The sequence below is a fragment of the Manis javanica genome, chromosome 1 (assembly GCF_040802235.1).
Source record: "Manis javanica isolate MJ-LG chromosome 1, MJ_LKY, whole genome shotgun sequence".
Taxonomy (NCBI): Eukaryota; Metazoa; Chordata; class Mammalia; order Pholidota; family Manidae; genus Manis; species Manis javanica.
In genome coordinates, this window is record NC_133156.1 from 207360932 (window position 1) to 207375565 (window position 14634).

Genomic DNA, 14634 nt, shown 5'->3' on the forward strand with positions numbered 1-14634 from the left:
ATTTCTAGTCTCCAAAGACCTTAGATCTTTCCAAACTCTGCAGGCAAATGGAGCCGTCATGATTTCTGAAGCTGGGCAGCTCCTTTCTGCCGCTAGGAGAAACATTGCCAGAGGTGTTATAGGAAGTATAGTCAGTAAAGCAGAATAGAACAATCACTGAAAACCTCCCAGAGGTTAAGTTAGTAATGATTCAATTTATAATTCAATGCAATCAAGCCTACAGCATTTCCAAACACCATGCTTATTTGAGCTGTGCTAGATAAACCGCTCTCTTCTCTGAACATTCATAAGTTCAACAAATGGGTTTCCAAACAAGTTTTATGATTTACTATTGAAAGATAATTAGAATGTCTTCTCAATCACTGGCATCAAAATAAAGTAATTTTGTCCCAGTATGGGCATTTCTAGGAAGCAAACAAAAGTCAGAGAGGAAAGGGTTTGCTGGAAGCTTTCTCAAAAGGAAAACCTTTCAAGAACTGTTCTCAGCAGCAGGAAGGAAATATTCCCGCACCACTTTGATAAGCAAAATAAATGTGAGCTTTGAGTAGTGCAGGTCAGCAAAAGGGTGTCTGATGTGAACGAAGGGAGGAAGTATCTGGTTAAACAACTAAAACTGATAAAATGTAATGTCAACTTGATGATGGGGGGAGTCTGGTAACCATAATGTTGCTCATGTAATTGTAGATTAATGATACCAAAAAAAAAAAAAAGTAATGTCAATGTCATGAATTCAGTCCTAAATGAGTCTATTATTCACAAGGGACAGATTTCTTAAGTCAATTGAGCACTTCCAAACCTGGTCAAGGACAAGCAAGGGAAGAAGTGAACTGGACCCAAGTTCTCAGTTTCTGATAGGGATAGGAGGCAAGACTAATAGAATGAAAGGGGATGTAATTGCCACACTGTGTGAGACTTATTTTAAGTAGAATATAAGAAGTTCAGAAATGAGAGAAATCACTTTGGCTGGGGTAGAAGAGTTTCTGGGAGGCCAAGTAGCACAAGACCCCAAATGAATCCAAATACGTCTTCCAGTGGACGGGCTGCAATTGTCACCATTATTGCTGTACTTTAGAAACAGGCTGCTATTTTTAAACAGCATAGAGCAGTGGTTAAACGTTCTGCTTTGGAACCAGGCTGCCTGGGTTTCAAACCTGCCTCAATCACTTACTAGCTGTGTGACCTTGAGCAACCTAGCTTTTCTGGGACTCAGTTTCTTCATTTTTAAAATGTAGTTAATAATAGAATCCCCCTTATAGAGCCAGTATTAAAGTTAAATGAGTAAACTTATGTAACTCACTCAGTAAATTTATGATGTGGTGTGCTTCAGAATCACCTGGGGAGTTTATGCAAAATATGCATGTTATGGGATCTGTACAAGTTGAAGAAAATAAGCCCACTAGAGCAGCTAATTATACCGGGGGAGATGGTAGTGAGCCTGTAGCATAGAATTTAATTGAAGCCTTTTTTCTTTGAAAGTCTTATTTCCAAGCCACTTGGTCAGCAGGCCATGTCACCCATGCTTTATGGTGTATCTCCTCAAGCCCTTGTAATATTTTTGGTGTGTTAGTTTCAATTTGGAGTATATCTGATTTTTTTATTAACATATTGATACACACTCTTAGGAAGGTTGCACATGAAAAACACTGAGGTAACTACATTCACCTGTATTATCAAGTGCCTCCCCCACCCCACTGCAGGCACTGTCCATCAGCGTACTAAGATGCCACAGAGTCACCACTTGTCTCCTCTGTGCTACACTGTCTTCCCGTGACCCACCCCAACACACCATGTGTGTCAATCATAAAGCTCCTCAATCCCCTTCTCCCTCCCTCCATCTCCACCCTCTGCCAGCCCTCCCCTTTGGTAGTCCCTTCTTGGACTCTGTGAGTTTGCTGCTGTTTTGTTCCTTCACTGTTGCTTCATGTTATACTCCAAAAATGAGGGAAATCATTTGGTATTTGTTTTTCTCCACCTGGCTTATTTCACTGAGCACAATACCCTCTAGCTCCATTCATGTTGTTGCAAATGGTATGATTTGTTTCTTTCTTATGGCTGAATAATATTCCATTGTTTATATGTACCACATCTTCTTATCCAGTCATCTACTGATGGAAATTTAGGTTGCTTCCATATCTAGGCTATTGTAAATAGTGCTGCGATAAACATAGGCATGCATATATTTTGAATCTGGGATCTTGTTTTCTTTGGGTAAAGTCCTAGGAGTGGAATTCCTGCGTCAAATGGTATTTCTATTTATAGTGTTTTGAGGAACCCCCATATTACTTTCCACAATGGTTGAACTAATTTACATTCCCACCAGCAATGTAGGAGGGTTCCCTTTTCTCTGCATCCTTGCCAGCATTTGTTGTTGCTGGTCTTTTGGATGTTGGCCATCCTAACCGGTGTGAGGTGATATCTCACTGAGGTTTTAATTTGCATTTTCCTGATAATTAGTGATGTGGAGCATCTTTTCATGTGCCTGTTGGCCATTTGAATTTCTTCTTTGGAAAAGTGTCTGTTCATATCCTCTGCCCATTTTTTAATCGGGTTATTTGCTTTTTTGGTGTTGAGGCATGTGAGTTCTCTATATATTTTCGATGTTAACCCTTTATTGGATATGTTGTTTTCCAATATATTCTTCCATACTGTAGGATGCCTTTTCGTTCTCCTGATGTTATCCTTTGCTGTACAGAAGCTTTTTAATTTGATGTAGTTCCATTTGTTCATTTTTGCTTTTGTTTCCCTTGCCTGACAGGATGTATTAAGGAACAGGTTGCTCATTCAAGATATTTTTGCCTATGTTTTCTTCTAAGACTTTTATGGTTTCATGACTCACATTCAGGTCTTTGATCCATTTCAAGTTTACTTTTGTGTATGGAGTTAGGCAGTAATCCAGACTCATTCTCTCACATGCAGCTGTCCAGTTTTGCCAACATCAGTTGTTAAAGAGGCTGTCATTTCCCCACTGCATATCCACGCCTCCTTTATCATATATTAATTGGCCATATATGTATGGATTTATATCTGGGATCTCAATTCTGTTCCATTGATGTGTGGGTCTGTTCTTGTGCCAGTATCAAATTGTCTTGATTACTGTGGCTTTGGAGTACATCTTGAAGTTGGGAAGCAAGATCCCCCCTGCTTTATTCTTCCTTCTCAGGATTGCTTTGGCTATTCGGGGTCTTAGGTGGTTCTATATGAATTTTAGAACTATTTGCTCTAGTTTGTTGAAGAATGCCATTGGCATTTTGATAGTTATTGCATAGGAACTGAATATGTAGATTGCTTTAGGCAGGATGGCCATTTTGCCAATATTAATTCTTCTATCCATGAGTGCAGGATGTATATCCATTTATTGGTGTCTTCTTTAATTTCTCTCATGACTGTCTTGTACTTTTCAGGGTATAGGTCTTTCACCTCCTTGGTTAGGTTTATTCCTAGGTATTTTATTCTTTTTGATGCAATTGTGAATGGAATTGTTTTCCTGATTTCTCTGCTAGGTCGTCATTAGTATATAGTAATGCAACAGATTTCTGTGTATTGATTTTGTATGCTGCAACTTTGCTGAAATCAGTTATTAGTTCTAGTAGTTTTGGGGTGGATTCTTTGGGGCTTTTTTATGAATATCACATCATCTGCAAACAGTGACAGCTTAACTTCTTTTTACCAATCTGGATATCTCCCTTTTCTTTGTGTTGTCTGATTGCCATGGCTAGGACTTCCAGTAGTATGTTGAATAAAAGTGGGGAGAGTGGGCATCCTTGTCTTGTTCCTGATCTTACCTGTTCCTGAACAAACACTTGTTGAAGTGTTGTGTCTGTGAGTTTTTTTTGTTTTCCTAGCATGATTTATTTCAAGTTTTACCTTTGTGGTCTGAGAAGTTGGTTTGTACAATTTCAATCCATCTCAATTTACTGAGGCTCTTTCTGTGGCATAGTATATGACCTATTCTTGAAAATGTTCCATGTGCACTTGAAAAGAATGTGTACCCTGCTGCTTTTAGGTGGAGTGTTCTGTAGATGTCTGTTAGGTCCATATGTTCTAATGTGTTGTTTAAGTGCCTTTGTCTCCTTACTTATTTTCTGTCTGGTTGATCTGTCCTTTGGAGTGAGCGGTGTGTTGAAATCTCCTAAAGTGAATGCACTGCATCCTATTTCCCCCTTTAATTCTGTTAGTATTTGTTTCACAAATGTAGGTGCTCCTACCTTGGGTGTATAGATATATTTTTTTTAGAGAGAAAGCGAGAGGACAGAGCTCCTGGCTCAGGCCAGGAGGGGACAAGAGAGTCCTGGGGTGTATAGATATTTTTAATGGTTATATCCTCTTGTTGGACTGACCCCTTTATCATTATGTAATGTCCGTCTTTGTCTCCTGTTACTTTCTTTGTTTTGAAGTCTATTTTGTCTGATACAAGTACTAAAACTCTGCTTTCTCCTCCCTATTATTTGCATGAAATACCTTCTTCCATCCCTTTACTTTTAGTCTGTGTATGTCTTTGGGTTTGAAGTGAGACTCTTGTAGGCAGCCTATAGACAGGTCTTGTTTTTTTTTTTATTTTGTTTTCATTAATCTACAATTACATGAAGAACATTATGTTTACTAGGGTAACCCCTTCACCAAATCCCCCCACAAACCCCATTAAAGTCACTGTCCATCAGTGTAGTAAGATGCTGTAGAATCACTACTTGTCTTCTCTGTGTTGCACAGCCCTCTCCATGCCCCCCCATCACATTATACATGCTAATCATAATACCCCCTTTCTTTTTCCCCCGCCCTTATCCTCCTTTCCCTCCCATATTCCCCAGTCGCTTTCCCTTTGGTAACTGTTAGTCCATTCTAGGGTTCTGTGATTATGCTGCTGTTTTGTTCCTTCAGTTTTTCTTTGTTCTTATACTCCACATATGAGTGAAATCATTTGGTACTTGTCTTTCTCTGCCTGGCTTATTTCACTGAGCATAATACCCTCTAGCTCCATCCATGTTGTTGCAAATGGTAGGAATTATTTTCTTCTTATGGCTGAATAATATTCCATTGTGTATATGTACCACATCTTCTTTATCCATTCATCTACTGATGGACACTTAGGTTGCTCCCATTTCTTGGCTATTGTAAATAGTGCTGCAATAAACATAGGGGTGCATCTGTCTTTTTCAAACTGGTCTGCTGCATTCTTAGGGTAAATTCCTAAAGTGGAATTCCTGGGTCAAATGGTATTTCTATTTTGAGCTTTTTGAGGAACCTCCATACTGCTTTCCATAGTGGTTGACCTAATTTGCATTCCCACCAGGAGTGTAGGAGGGTTCCCCTTTCTCCACAACCTCGTCAACATTTGTTTTTGTCTGTCTTTTGGATAGTAACCATCCTGACTGATGTAAGGTGATATCTCATTGTGGTTTTAATTTGCATTTCTCTGATAAGTAGCGATGTGGAGAATCTTTTCATGTGTCTGTTGGCCATCTGAATTTCTTCTTTGGAGGACTGTCTGTTCAGCTCCTCTGCCCATTTTTTAATTGGCTTATTTGCTTTTTGTTTGTTGAGGTGCATGAGCTCTTTATATATTTTGGATGTCAATCCTTTATTGGATCTGTCATTTATGAATATATTCTCCCATACTGTAGGGTACCTTTTTGTTCTATTGATGGTGGCCTTTGCTGTACAGAAGCTTTTCAGCTTGATAAAGTCCCACTTATTCATTTTTGCTTTTGTTTCCCTTGCTGGGGAGATACATTCATGAAGAAGTCGCTCATGTTGATGTCCAAGAGATTTTTGCCTAGGTTTTTTTCTAAGAGCTTTATGGTTTCATGACTTACATTCACGTCTTTGATCCATCTCGAATTTACTTTTGTGTATGGGGTTAGACAGTGATCCAGTTTCATTCTCTTACATGTAGCTGTCCAGTTTTGCCAGCATCATCTGTTGAAGAGACTGTCATTTCTCCATTGTACGTGCATGGCTCCTTTATCGAATATTAATTGTCCATATATGTTTGGGTTAATGTTTGGAGTCTCCATTCTGTTTCACTGGTCTGTGGCTCTGTCCTTGTGCCAGTACCAAATTGTCTTGATTACCGTGGCTTTGTAGTAGAGCTTGAATTTGGGGAGTGAGATACCCCCCACTTTATTCTTTCTTCTCAGGATTGCTTTGGCTATTTGGGGTCTTTGGTGTTTCCATATGAATTTTAGAACTATTTGTTCCAGTTTGTTGAAGAATGCTGTTGGTAATTTGATAGGGATTGCATCAAATTTGTATATTGCTTTGGGCAGGATGGCCATTTTGACAATATTAATTCTTCCTGGCCAAGAGCATGGGATAAGTTTCCATTTGTTAGTGTCCTCTTTAATTTCTCTTAAGAGTGTCTTATAGTTTTCAGGGTATAGGTCTTTCACTTCCTTGGTAAGGTTTATTCCTAAGTATTTTATTCTTTTTGATGCAATTGTGAATGGAATTGTTTTCCTGATTTCTCTTTCTATTAATCATTGTTAGTGTATAGGAAAGCCACAGATTTCTGTGTGTTAATTTTGTATCCTGCAACTTTGCTGTTCTAGTAGTTTTGGAGTGGAGTCTTTAGGGTTTTTTTATGTACAATACCATGTCATCTGCAAATAGTGGCAGTTTAGCTTCTTCTTTACCAATCTGGATTCCTTGTATTTCTTTGTTTTCTCTAATTGCCATGGCTAGGACCTCCAGTACTATGTTAAATAACAGTGTGGAGAGTGGGCATCCCTGTCTTGTTCCTGATCTCAGAGGAAAAGCTTTCAGCTTCTCTCTGTTCAGTATGATGTTAGCTGTGGGTTTATCTTATATGGCCTTTATTATGTTGAGGTACTTGCCCTCTATACCCATTTTGTTGAGAGTTTTTATCATGAATGGATGTTGAATTTTGTCGAATGCTTTTTCAGCATCTATGGAGATGACTGTGTGGTTTTTGTCCTTTTTGTTTATGTCGTGGATGATGTTGATGGATTTTCGAATGTTGTACCATCCTTGCATCCCTGGGATGAATCCCACTTAGTCAAGGTGTATGATCCTTTTGATGTATTTTTGAATTCGTTTTACTAATATTTTGTTGAGTATTTTTGCATCTACGTTCATCAGGCATATTGGTCTGTAATTTTCTTTTTTGGTGGGGTCTTTGCCTGGTTTTGGTATTAGGGTGATGTTGGCTTCATTGAATGAGTTTGGGAGTATTCCTTCCTCTTCTATTTTTTGGAAAACTTTAAGGAGAATGGGTGTTATGTCTTCTCTGTATGTCTGATAAAATTCCAAGGTAAATCCATCTGGCCTGGGAGTTTTGTTCTTGGGTAGTTTTTTGATGATCGCTTCAATTTCGTTGCTGGTAATTGGTTTGTTTACATTTTGTGTTTCTTCTTTGGTCAGTCTTGGAAGGTTGTATTTTTCTAGGAAGTTGTCCATTTCTCCTAGGTTTTCCAGCTTCTTAGCATATAGGTTTTCATAGTATTCTCTAATAATTCTTTGTATTTCTGTGGGGTCCATAATGATTTTTCCTTTCTCATTTCTGATTCTGTTGATGTGTGTTGACTCTCCTTTTCTCTTAATCAGTCTGGCTAGAGGCTTACCTATTTTGTTTATTTACTCAAAGAACCAGCTCTTGGTTTCATTGATTTTTTCTAGTGTTTTATTCTTCTCAATTTTATTTATTTCTTCTCTGATCTTTATTATGTTCCTCCTTCTGCTGACTTTCAGCCTCATTTGTTCTTCTTTTTCCAATTTCGATAATTGTGACTTTAGACTATTCCTCTGGGATTGTTCTTCCTTCTTTAAGTATGCCTGGATTGCTATATACTTTACTCTTAAGACTGCTTTCATTGCGTCCCACAGAAGTTGGGGCTTTGTATTGTTGTTGTCATTTGTTTCCATATGTTGCTTGATCTCTATTTTAATTTGGTCATTGATCCATTGATTACTTAGGAGCATGTTGTTAAGCCTCAATGTGTTTGTGGGCCTTTTTGCTTTCATAGTACAATTTAGTTCTAGTTTTATACCTTTGTGGTCTAAGAAGTTTGTTGGTAGAATTTCAATCTTTTTGAATTTACAGGCTCTTTTTGTGGCCTAGTATGTGGTCTATTCTGGAGAATGTTCCATGTGCACTTGAGAAGAATGTGTATCCTGTTGCTTTTGGGTGTAGAGTTCTATAGATGTCTATTAGGTCCATTTGTTCTAGTGTGTTGTTCAGTGCCTCTGTGTCCCTCTTGCCTCAGCTTCTTTGTATTCCTCTTCTCTAATTTCTATTTCATTTACCATCTCTTCTACTTCATGTAATCTGCTTTTAAATCCCTGAATTGTATGTTTCATTTCAGATACAGTATTTTTCAAAGTTTTTTCCTCTTTCTTGAATTCTTTCCTGAGGTCTTGAATATTTTTCTGTAGCTCCGTGAGCATGTTTATGATTTTTATTTTGAAATCTCTTTCAGGAAGATTGGTGAGTTCAGTTTCACTTGGCCCTCTTTCTCATATTTGTGGGATTTTAGTTTGAACCAGGCTACTTTGACATTTCATGTTTGTAGGTGGCACCCTCTTGTGCCCAGAAGCTCTACTCTCTGGAGCTTCTCAGCCCCTGTAGTGATGGCAGGGGTCGCAGATGAGTGGCACTGGTACCTACCAGGAGAAAAGAGCTCTTTCCTGCTTCTTGGCTGCCATTCATGCCTTCACTGCCAGGGCCAGTGGGCTGAACACACAGAGAGAAGCTTCTGTGCTAAGCACTTGTAGCTGCCATAGGCAGGGCTGCCATCTGGCTGGCCTGGTGCAATGGCAGGGGAAGCCAGTTTGTGAGCCAGTGCCAGCCTGGAGGAAGGAGCAGCAGGCTGTGTATCATGGTGGGGGGCATTGGAGCTGTGTTGCCAGCCAGGGGATGGAGCACCTGAAGCTCCTGAAAGTTTGCAACCTGCTGGGCTGGAAGCCCCCAGACAATTTTGTCCACCTGTCCTTTCTCCTGAGCAGCATGCTCTGTACAAACCTTGCTCCTTTTGCAGGCCTCTCACTGTTTGGAAGTCTCTCAGAGTTCCCGCCTTTCTTTTGTCCCAGAGCAGCCAGTTCTGTGTACCTGTTCTCCACAAGTGGCTGGAATCTCAGTCTCTCTTGAATATTCTGCCTGTCTTAGGTTTCCAACCCCGCTAATATCCAGAGTAGCTGTAGTGTAGGTTTGTGCTCCCAGAGCAGGTCTCCAGGGTTGGGTGTTCAGCAGTCCTAGGCCTCCGCCCCCTCCCTGCTCCATTTCTCTTCCTCCTGCTGGTGAGCTGGGGTGGGGAAAGGGCTTGGGTCTTGCTGGATCACAGCTTTGGTACTTTACCTTTTCCTTGAGGTCTGCTCTTTTCCCCAGATGTAGGCAGTCTGTTGCAGCATTCTTTCCTGTTGCTCTTTAAGGATTCATGGTATTTCCTCTATTTTCAGATTTTATGTGGTTTTGGGAGGAGGTTTCTGTCTCACCTCTCACCCTGCCATCTTTAAGCAAATTAGAGTATATCTGATTTTTAAAAATTCAGTTATCCTTGACTTGTTCCCTTTTGTTGAAACTGTGGCATGCAGCTTGGTAATAATTTAATCTTTTAGCATTTTCAGTGCATTTTTAAAAAGTGTAATGAAGTTATATTCAACAAAATGATAAAATAAATGATGATAAGGACATAGAGAATGAATTAAAACATTTAAATAATTAAAAAGAATCAACACTCATTCATGTTTTAGAGGAGACATGCCGTTAAAGACTTAAACCTAAAACTAGGGAGAGAATGATGATCCTATCCAAACTCAACTTGTATTAAGTTGGGGTTTTTTCTAGTGTAACTAGCTTACGTACAAAGTTAACTTTCTGGCTCATGTCACTGGGATGTCCAGTGGTAAGTCTGGTTTCAATCACAACCGGATACAGAAATGCCAATGAAGTCATCAGTCTTGTCTCCAGCTCTTGGCTCTGCTGCACTATAAGTTGTTCCCGTTCTCTCCTACCACATACAAGTGTTTTCACAGGACAGGGAGAATGGCCACGAGCAATTACTGATTCACATTTTCATGGCTGCTGACTAGTATAAGATAATGAGATAATTAAAAGTCAAAGTATTTTTCAACCCTTTGAGAGACACAAGCTAAAACAAAAATTCCACATTACTTATTACTCCAATAAAATTAAACACATTTTTTAGTCCCTTAAAAACAAAACACTTCAGTTAACCAAGAAATTTAAGAGACTCATGTCACATTTTAGGAATTAATAATGACTGTTAATAGAGTTCCTAAAGTTTATGCTCATCTATTAGAAGGATTATAATTGTTTTCCATCTTGAAGGGACTGAGTGGTACAGTACATTGAAAGTCAATTATATCTGACTACTATTCTGTATTGATTTATCCAGATGCAATATGCCCTGTGGGAAAAACATAAGCTTTCAACCTTCACACATGATAACACTGGGAAAATACCAGCAACAACTCATTGTTGCCAGTACTGGTTACTTTCTTACAGCAAATGACTCTGCATCTGTCTTCCTGGTTTGTGTGCTTATGAAAGAATTACTGTTTGACAGAAGTGTTGCTAAAGGGTGTAACAATGACAAACTGGACCTCCACTTACAATGAGGATCTTGGGGCTGTGTGCAACTAAAGGTCTGAGAAGAATTATTTTTTGAATAATTGTGAATAAATTTAGATATTAAAAATGTAGGCACAGATGGAAGAAACCCTTGAATCATTAGACAAGTTGCCTTAAGAGAAAATATAATCAAAGCTAAACATTAAATCTCCTGCTTAAAATACGTTAAGGCTTTTAAGCAAAACAGGCTTTTAAACTCAAGGCAATCAGTTGGTACTTTGCTCACACTATTTTGAATGTATTTGTGTGAAAACTGGAAGGGATTCCCAAAAGGATGACAAACAATTGTGAATGATCAGTTCTATTTCCTGATTCTTTGTGATTTATCATAAAGAGTTATGAGACCAAAAAAAGTTTAAATGACCAAAGTAAAATGAGATTAATGATCACTGTCCTGCAAATTGCCCACTCAGGGTGTTGAATACAATATTTTCAGCCCAGAATTTTGAAGATGAATTTTTTTAACTTTGTTCTTAAGTGAAAATCTTTGTCTTAGATTGTAATGGCTACAATCTCAGATATTTCATGCCTCATGTAAAATGATTTAGCAACAACAGCAAGTTTTGACGTTTGAGCAACTATTTGCTGAAGAAGTCAATGGACCATGTCATTCCCTGTCCATGTGAATGGACAGGTCGCCAGCTCTCTGAGTACAGCCTGGTACATTTGTCTACCTGGTGCTGTTTATTTTGCATCTATACTCATATGATTGAGCACAGTGTTTTTCAAACTCCAAGTCATGCTGTATTAATGAGTAGTGAATTACAAACCAGCATTTAAGATCTTTTTATTTATGATCATTTAAAAACATACACAAAGTAGAGCAAATAGTAAAATGAACTCCCATACACCCATCATTCAGATTCAACAATTATCAAGATATTGTCAAGTTTGCTTCTTATATCCTTTTGTTCTTTTATTCTTTGGGGAAGTATCTTCAAGAAAATGCCAGGCAGCATGTGAACTTCTACATATGCCAGCATGTATCTTTAAAGAGAAACATTTTTTTGCATAACCACAAAGCCCATTATCACACCTAGAAAAATTAACAAGGATTCTTGGTACTGCGCATTATACCTCAAGTATCTAAAAAATGTCTTCTTACAACTAGTTTATTTGAATGAAGACCAATCAGCATTAAAAAAAAAATGAAATAGACTCAGTAATTCCACTTCCAGGAATTCACCTGAAGAAAAAATGGCATTATTTACAATGGCCAAGATATGGAAGCAACCAAATTGTCCATCAATAGATGAATGGATAAAGATGAGGTAGTACATATACACAATGAAATATTATTCAGTGATAAAAAAGAAAGAAATCCTGCTATTTGCAGCAACATGGATGGACCTAGAGGCTATCAGGCTCAGTGAAATAAGCCAGTCAGAGAAAGATAAGTACCATATTATTTCCCTTATGTGTGGAATCTAAGAACAAAGCAAAACAAAATAGAAGTAAACTCATAGACACTGAGTAGTGACTGGTGGTTAACACAGGGGAGTAGTTGGGATGGCTGGGTGAAATAAGTGAAGGGGATAAAGAGGTACAAAATCTTAATCATAATATAAATTAGTCATAGGGATGAAAGTACAGCATAGAGAATATAGTCAATAGATCTGTAACATCCTTCTACTAGACAGATAGTAACTACAGTAGTTGGGATGAGCATTTAATAACATAGATATTGTCCAATCACTACACTGTATGCTTGAAACCAATATAATAATGTTTCAGCTATACTTCAATAAAAAACATTTTTTAAATGAAACAGATTAGTAAATATCCAAGGTCATCACATGTAGTAGTAAGACTCATTTTTGTTTTATGAAATTTATTTTTGTATGTGTGTATTTGTGTCATTTATAAAGTGTACCTTTCTTTTTTTTTACCACTGTTCAGTCACGGAAGTGTGAAAGCTACTGGTCTAGCAACCCTCTGTTTTACTTGATGGGCTAGATGCTGACTTCGTGTTCAAAAATATTTTCCACAGTTTAAGGAGAGATGTATAGGAAAATCTGTATCATTGCTCTTGCTGTTCCCTCTGCCTAGAACTCCCCTCAATACTGTCTACTATTTCACATCTTACCCAGCTTCTTAGGGCTGAAATGTCATTCCCACTGAGGAAACGTTTCTGTTTTCCTGCCCAGCTGTCGCTTGGTTTGCCTCTTTTTCACTGCACACAGTGCACTGCATTATGTAAGGATTACCTATATACAATATGTGTTTTATCCTAGTTTATAAATTATAAACTCATCAAGTGTAGCATGCAGAACTTCTTTGCTTGGACATGTCACTTGCCCTGTGCTTTGCTTACTCTCAGCACTTAACAATTGAATAAATTGAGTTAGGAATTTGAGACTCTAGGTGTTGGTGTCAAAAATCAGACCCCAAGGAGAGACTGGAGAAGAACCCAAACTCATAAGGTTTAGACTTAACCATGAAAACCAACAACAATAATAGTGGCTACATTTTTTTTCAAAGCTTCCTATGTGCTTGGTACTGGAAGTACTTATTTTACCCAATATTCCCCCAAAAATTCTGAGAGTAAGGAGTAGGTATCACCAGTTTCACACAAACGGAAACCAAACAGTTAAGTACTTTGGCAAAGTAGCATCTAAGCTGTCCTTCCCAATAGGATTCGAGGTTCAGAGGCTAATCCATTCACTGAGATAGGGAGCCCCTAATTTTCTAACCAACATTTTGACTCTATTTCATAGTTTAGAATAAGCTAAAGGAGAAACCAGGGATGATCAGCCTGGATTTCTTTTCCTTTTTGTCACAGCTTCTGGAGTCTAAAGAAATCTGAGAAGAACTTGGGAACTCCCTACTGCAGCACGGTCCAATAGAATTGTCCACAATGATGGAAGTGTTTTCTGTCTGTGCTGCCCAGTATGGTAGCTATTAGCCACTGGAAGCTATTGACTTGAAATGTCGTTAATCACTGAGGAACTGAATTTTAAAAATTTAATTAAACTTAAATACTTACATATGGATAATTCCCATCAGCATCAAACATGCTGTTATTTCTTCCATCTTACAAAAATTAACCTCCCTTGACTATACACCCTTCTATGATACCACCCCATTTCTCTGCCCTCTCCTTTACAGTATATTCAACAAAAGGTTTGTCTACACTCCCTATGTCCATATCCCCTTCCTGCGCAGACTCTTAAACTCGACTTCAGTCAATCTTTTGCCTTAACATGTCACCAAAGTCTCTTCCGAGCATCACCTCAGGGAGCTTTGAGTTGCCAAATCCTATAGTCAGTGTTGAGAGCTCATTTTACTAGAACTAATAGCAGCACTTTATGTGGCTGATAATTACCTCTTCAAAAGACTTCCCTCTCTCGGTTCCTCAGGACCTCATTACTCTCTCTCAGTTCTCTTCCTACATCACTGGCTATTCTTTCTCACTTTTCTGTGCTGGATTTTCATTTTGCACCCTATAAATATCAAAATGTCACAAACCTCAGTCCTCGGACCTCACCGTTTGTTTATCTATATTTTCGTCTAGATGGTATCATCCATTTCCATGGCTTCAAATACTATGTATGGGCTATAGATTTCTAAATGTATCTCTAGCTCTGAACTCCATACTCTATGTTACACAGCCAACCCCTTTACTCAGACTTAACCACTGGATGTCTAACAGGCACTTTAAGCTTAATACTCCAGAAGATCATTTTTGATTTCACCTTTCAAATCTGCTTTCCTTCAACCTTCCCCATTTTAATCAGCACCATCTCCATCTTTCCAATTGCGCAGGCCAAAAATCTTGGAGTCGTCCTTGACTTATTTCCCAGTCAATCCATCAGTAAATCCTCCTGGTTCTACTAATTAAGAGTACGAACCTGACTTTCTCATGACGTCACCTACCACACCCCTAGTCCAAGCTACTACCATCTCTAGTCTGGATTATTGCAAAAGCCTCCTCACTGGTCTCCCTACTTTGATTTACCTTTATCCCCTTAAAATCACCTCTCCAAACAGCAACCAGAGTGATCCTTTAAAAACACAAATGTATTCATATT

General features: G+C 38.5%; 1 long non-coding RNA gene across 9 annotated transcripts in view; it reads right to left on the bottom strand.

Annotated features, from left to right (window-relative positions):
• The window catches only part of LOC108403722 (uncharacterized), a 116571-nt gene that overhangs the window by 100705 nt on the left and 1232 nt on the right, over positions 1-14634 (bottom strand). The window lies entirely within an intron of this gene.